We start from the raw sequence: 7,620 nt of genomic DNA on the forward strand, positions 1-7,620 counted from the left end.
CAAAAATATTCCAGAAAATGTTTAAGTTAAACACACACATACACAGGAAGAACTGACCGACAGAAATGAATCAACACTTCTTCAAACTCACTTTGGCCTCTAGTTTTCCAAAATTTAATCCGGAAAAACTGATTCACATTTTGATCAAAATTCTTGGGGGAACTGAGTGCAAAGTCCCTCCTAGGTTCTAGGAAATATTAAATAAAGCGATAAGCCTTGCCCTCAGGAAACATATAAACAAGGAAGACTCTGGAGGTTTCTATAAATTGAGCTAATGATTAGATCAATAAAAATACAGTTTGTGTTCAAGCTGCTGCACTGGTACAAATAAGGAAAAAGAACAGAAAAAAATCTTACATTTATTCAGCACAATAGAATCCACTGTTCAAACTCAAGCCTGCCCTTCTCAGTACTCCCACCTAGCCATCAGGATCTTCAAGTCAGGCTGAGTGGTAGAATTGGGCCTTTTCTCAGACTTAATTAGGTCAATCCCCTCTGAGCTTCCAAGGCACAAGGGGATCACCAGATCAAGAGGATATAAAAATATTTATGGCAAATAGCATTTATTGGGAGTGTGCTATTTTTCAATCACTTTTCTGAGTCCTTTACATAAATATGAATAAGCCTCACAATAATTCATGAGGTAGACACTATGTTGCCTTTCATCTTACTGATGAAGAAACTGAAGTACAGAGAAGTTAAGTAATTTTTCCAAGCCACATAGTAAGAACATGGTGGAGTTATAACCCAAAACCAAGTAATCATACAAAATCCAACTCAAATTGGGTCATAGACCTAAATGTGAAAGTTTTTTTTAATGAAACTTTTAGAGCTATCTGATGGAGATGTCAGCAAGATGGCAGAAGCTCCAGGTCCCCCTTCCTCCATGGAAACATCAAGTAAACAGCAACAGATTGACTAGAAATAGTGTTGTGGGAGCTCAAGAAACCAGTCAGGGATCTGCAGAAATCAAGCAAATGTCTAATTATGAAAAAGTAATGCTAAAAGCAGTAGGCAATTTTGTGGTGTTTTTGCACACCCTTGCTGACCCCCTCGTTGGCCCAATTAGGAGGAAGTCACCCAATGCCTTGCTCCTCCCTTAGGACAAAAGGAAAAGAGTGGAACTTGTTTGCAAAGTTCTGGCATTACTGGGGGCTTCCCAAGGGACTGATTTCTGTTTTGTTTGACTCGGGGCTCAGCCAGGAACAGTGACATAGTTTGGATATTAGGATGGAGGCTGCTGAAAGCAGTGGCAGGTGTTGTGACACATGAAACCTGCAGGGGAACTGCAGGCCCATGGGTGCTTGTAGGCAAGAGATTATAGGCAGAGGAACACAACAGAAAATCTAAAGCCCTGAGAAGAAGCAAGGGTGAGACTCTTAGGGAAATTAAGACATTTAAAAGCAGCTATGTATACATAGGAAAAGCCCACAGATAATATCATACTCATTGACAAATGACTGAAAGCTTTTCCTCTAATAGCAGGAACAAGACAAGAATGCCCACTTCACTCCTCGATTCAACACAGTACTGGAGGTGCTAGCCAGAGGGATTAGGAAAGAAAAAGAAATAAAGACATCCAAATTGGAAAGCAAAAAGTTAAATTATCTCTGTTCACAGAGAACATGATCTTATATGTTGAAAATCCTAAAGATTCCACAAAAAATATTTTTGAGTAAGTGAATTCAGAAAAGTTACAAGATACAAAATCAAACACACAAAATCAGTGTTTCTATACACTAATAACAAACAACCCAAAAAGGAAATTAAGAAAATACTTTCTCAGTAACATCAAAAATATATATATTTAGGAATAAACTCAACTATGGAGATGAAAGACTTGTACACTGAAGACTACAAAACAGTGTTGAGAGAAATTAAAGAAAACACCAATAAACGGGAAGACATCCCATGTTCATGGAGTTGGAAGGCATAATATTGTTAAGATGTCAATACTACCCAAAGGGATCCAAGATTTGATACAACACCTATCAAAATCCCAATGACCGTTTTTTGCAGAAATAGAAAAATTCCCTCCAAATTAATGTGAAATCTCAAAGGACTCTGAATAGCTGAAACAATTTTGAAAAAAGAAGAACAAAGGTCTTACACTTCTTGATTTCAAAACTTACTACAAAGCTACAGTAATCAAAATAGCGTGGTACAAGCATAAGGACAGACATATAAACCAAGAGAATAAAATATGTGGCCAAATGATTTTCAACAAGAGTGTCAAAACCAGTCAACGGGGAAAGGACAGTCTTTTCAATAAGTGATGCTGGGAAAACTGAATATCCACATGCAAAAGAATGAAGTTGGACTTTTACTTTACACCATATACAAAAATTAACTCAAAATGGATCAAAGACATAAACGTGAGGCCTAAAACTGCAAAATCTTTAGAAGAAAACATAGGGGGAAAGCTTCACACATTGGATTTGGTGATGATTTCTTGACTATGACACCAAAAGCACAGGCAACAAAAGGAAAAACAGATAAATTAGACTACATCAAAATTTAAAATTTCTGCGTCTCTGATAAAGGGTTAAAATCCAGAATACATAAAGAACTGCATCTAATTCAATGATAAAAAAGAATAAATACTGATATATGCTACATGAATGAACCTTGAAAACATCATGTTAAGTGGAAGAAGCTAGTCACAAACAGACCTCATATTGTATGATTCTCTACATATGAAATGTCCAGAATAGGGGAATGTATGAAGGTAAAGTAATTGTGGGATGATCGCTAAAGGATACAGAGTTTCTTTCTGAGGGGTGATGAAATACTCTAAAATTGATGTGGTAATGGTTGCATAACTCAGTAAATATACTAAAAACCATTGAATTCTACAATTTAAGTGGATGAATTGTATGGTATGTGAATTATATCTTAATAAATCTGCTACTAAAAAACCTCAACTAGATTTATTGTTTATAAGATATATTTTAAAACACAAGAATACAGTAAGATTAATATCAAAGAATGAGAAAGAACTACCATGCAAACCTAATCAAAAAAAGCTGAGATGTCTTTAATGATAACACAGAGAATATACTTTAAGGAAAAAAAGCACTAGTAAAGGTAAAGAGGTACATTTCATAATGATAAATATGTCAATTTACCAAAATTTATAACAATTCTATTGTGCACGCATTTAAAACATGTCCTCAAAATATATAAGGCAAAAGCTGACAGAATACAAGGAGAAATAAGTTAATTCACAACCAAAGTGGGAGATTTCAACACATATCTCTCAGTAAATGATTCAAAAAGCAGACAAAAAAATTCAGCAAGTATATGAAAGATTGCAAAGAACAATAACAAACCTGCCTATTGGAACACAATTAGACATTGTCTCCCCACAACTGCAGAATATGCATAATTTTCAAGCATTCATGGAACATTCGTAAAAATTGACCAAATACAAAGCCACAAAGCAAGTCCCAAAGTTCAAAGGATGGAAATTATATGTCTCTTACCACCATATAATTAGTCCACAAATCAATGTTTTAAAAGATAACTAGAACAAAATTAATGGAGAGATATTCCATGTTCATGGATAAGATGACCTAATATTGTCAAGATGTCAGTTCTTCTCAACTTGATCTGTAGATTCAATGCAATCTAAATCAAAATACCAGCAAGTCACTTTATGGATATCAACAAACCGATTCTAAAGTTATGTGGGGAGATAAAGACCCAGAGTAGTCAACACAATATTGAAAGAGAAGAACAAAGTTTGAAGACTTATACTACCCAACTTCAAGACTTACGGTAAAACTACAGTAATCAAGACAGCATGGTATTGTCGAGATGACAGATAAATAGATCAATGGAACAGAATAGAGAGCCCATAAATAGACCCACATAAGTACAGTGAACTGATCTTTGACAAAAGAGCAAAGGCAACACAATGGATCAAAGACAGTCTTTTCAACAAATGATGCTGGAACGACTGGACATTTACATGCAAAAAAATTAAACTGGACACAGACATTACAACCTTCACAAAAAATAACTGAAAATGGATCACAGACCTAAATGCAAAACACAAAACTATAAAACTTCTAGAAGAGAAAATAGGAAAAAATCTAGATGACCTTGGCAACAACTTTTTAGATACAACACCACAGGCATAATCCATGAAAGAAAGACTTGATAAGCTGGACTTCATTAAAATTAAAAACTTCTGCTCTGCAAAAGACACTATCAAGAGATTGAGAAGATAAGCCATAGACTAGGAGAAAATATTTGCAAAAGACAAATATGATAAAGGACTGTTATCCAAAATACACAAAGAACTCTTAAAACTCGACGTTAAGCAAGCAAACAACCCAATCAAAAAATGGATCAAAGACCTTAACAGACACCTCACCAAAGAAGATACACAGATGAAAAATAAAGATGCTCTGCATCATAGTCATCAGGGAAATGCAAATTAAAACAACAATGAGATACCACTACACACCTATTAGACTAGCCAGAATCCGGAACACTGACAACACTAAATGCTGGCGAGGGTGTGGAGCAACAGGGACTCTAATTCGCTGCTGGTGGGAATGCAAAATGGTACAGCCACTTGGACAGTTTGGTGGTTTCTTACAAAACTAAACACATCTTGCCATGTAATCCAGCAATTGCACTCCTTGGTATCTACCCAAAAGAGTTGATAACTTATGTCCACACAAAAACCTGCACATGTTCATAGCAGCTTTATTCATAATTGCCAAAACTTGGAAGCAACTAAGATGTCCTTCATGGGTGAATAGATGAACTAGCTAGACAATTAAATATTATTCAGCACTAAAAAGAAATGAGCTATTAAGCCATGAAAAGACATGGAGAAATCTTAAATGCACATTACTATAAGTAAAATAAATCCCATGCCGGGAGCCGTGGCTGCATCATTTAATCGGCTGTTTGACAGGGTCCAGCCGATTAACGCCTAGGGGTGCAGGGTCGCCCCTTGGTGAAGAATAACCGGCCAGCCCGTCACATAGCCCTGAAACTTGTGCTGCTTCTAATTGCCCTTCATTCCTTTTCCTTTCTTAACCTCCAGTTTTCACTCCTTTGGGTGGCTGCTTGGGAGGCACTACCTCCCGGGAAAATTAGATATAGTAAGAGAATGTGACCACCTGCAGGTAACTTTCAAGATATTTTTCAGTTAATTATTGGAGGAGCACACAGTCCCATTTGAGACAAGCAGAAAGGAATCCTGCCCAGATAAGATGTCGAATTAGGTTTATGGCCTCTGTCTGGTTAACGTTTCCTTCTCCCTCCAGTTCTTTGTCTAAATATTTATGCATCGTCCTTCTAAGTTTGCTGGTCAATTGGATGATCAAGAAGTATCTATATATTATTCTTGACCTTCTGCTTTCTGTTAAAATGTTACAGAGGTTTTCTCCTAAAAGCAATAAATAATAAATAATTGATGAGTAGAAGGGCCGAGGGGTGCAGGGATGCCCCTCGGTGAAGAATGGCCGGCCGACACCCCTGATATTTTCTGAATTATATGCATGCTTTCTATCAAGGTTATGTCTATACTTATTTCTGTTTTTTATTCTTGAAGATATATAGTTTAGCTTAGCTTTTCAGCCCTTTACTTTACTAACAAGATGATATTTTCTCCGGCAGTGTGCTTAAGGGACTGTTAGCTCTACAATCTAAAAGACAAAGGAATGCTTTCACCCCCTAAAAGGCGCGAAAATGTAAAGATGTTTAACTGCCCGCTGAGAATGCAGATAGCCCTGGGGATAAGATACCCTGGAGTCGCCTTTTGTTCCCATTAACCATCTACACTAATGGCGTAAATGATTGAGGGAGGCAGGGATGGCTCCCCTAGGATGTAACCAGATGGAATGCTGTCCGGAGGCCTGGACCTTCTCTCTTTGATTTAACTTTACCATGAATTACAACAGATGTCTAGGTACCTATCTCTTTTAGCTTAGAGACAACAAACACTAGTTAGTTGCGGAGAAGACGATCGTTAACCTTATGCTATATAGAATGGAATGCTAATAAATATTCTTGTACTCGTTTTTTACTTCCTTATCTCTCTGAGAATATTTGTAGAACTATTTCTGTACTAATCCTGAAAAATATATAAACGACACTTGTGCACAGTAAAGTTGGACTTGCTAACACCAACCCAAGTCTCACATTCTCCTTATTTTCCCCTCCCTCATTTTCGCCGACGCTGTCTCTCCCGCGGGAACCTGGACTCTGCCGAGGCTGGACCCCGGCAGGCGCATACTGTACGATTCCCACTATACAACATTCTGGGAAAGGCAAAACTATGGAGACAGTAAAAAGATCATTAGTTGCCAGAGGGTGGCAGAGGGGGAAGTCATGAGTAGGTGGAGCACAGAGGATTTTTAGGACAGTAAAAATACTTTGTACAATACCATAATGATGGATACATGTCATTATACTTTTGTCCAAATCCATAGAATGTACAACACCAAGAGTGAACCATAATATGAGCCATGGACTTTGGATGATAATGATGTATCCACGTAGGTCCATCAGTCGTAACAAGTGTGCCACTCTGGTGGAGATGTTGACAATGGGGGAGGCTATGTATGTGTAGGGAAAGGGGTTATATGGGAAATCGCTGTACCTTGTTATCAATTTTGCTGTGAACCTTAAACTTCTCTAAAAAAAAAAAAAACTAGTAAATTTTCATGCGTTTGAAAATTAAGAAATACCTGTTGGGAAAAAAATTTCTAAATTCCCCATTGGTCAAGAAGAATAACCACAGTCAAAAATGAACATATGTTGAAATTTGTGATAACGAAAATTTTATAAATCAGAATTTGTAGGATGAAAAGCTATCTTAGTTGAGGTTGCTATAGCAAATACTATAGCCTTGCTGGCTTAAAACAACTAACATTTATTTCTCACAGTTCTGGAAGCCGGGAAGTCCAAGACCAAACTGCCAGCAGATGTGGTGTCTGGTGAGAACCCTCTTACTAATTTGCCTTCTTACTGTATCCTCGCGCGGCCGGGAGAGAGAGAAAGCAAGCTCTCTGGTCTCTTCTTGTAAGGGCACTAATCCCATCATGGGAACCCCATACTCATGACCTCATCTAAACCTAAACCTCCAAAAGGCTTCGTCTCCAAACACTATCACACTGGGGGTTAGGGTTTCAACATATGAATTTGGGGCAGACAAAAACTTTTAGTCCATAAAAAGAGCTAAAGAAATGCTTAGAAGAAAATGTATGGTTTTAAACATAGCTATATAAAAATAATGATCGAAAATTCATGAAGTAAGCATCCATCTCAAGAAATTAGAAAAAAATAAAATATAAACTCACGGAAAGTAAAAAATAAAGAATAAAAATTTGTGAAATAAAAAACAGACACAATAGAAAAGATAACAAAGCCAAAAGATTCATTGGTAGACTCCTTGGAAGACTAAAGAAGAAGAGAGAGAGAAGGCAAAAAACAACAAAAGGAAACAAAAAGGCCTCTAGGAAAAGAGAGACATCACTATAGAGATTTAAAAGGTATAAATTTAAAAATTTTGATCAAATAGAAAAATTCCTAGGAAAACACAACATGCAAAAACTGACACTAAAAGAAATTTTAAAATGTGAATGGTCTTATAAT

The sequence above is a fragment of the Equus caballus genome, chromosome 2, assembly GCF_041296265.1.
Source record: "Equus caballus isolate H_3958 breed thoroughbred chromosome 2, TB-T2T, whole genome shotgun sequence".
Taxonomy (NCBI): Eukaryota; Metazoa; Chordata; class Mammalia; order Perissodactyla; family Equidae; genus Equus; species Equus caballus.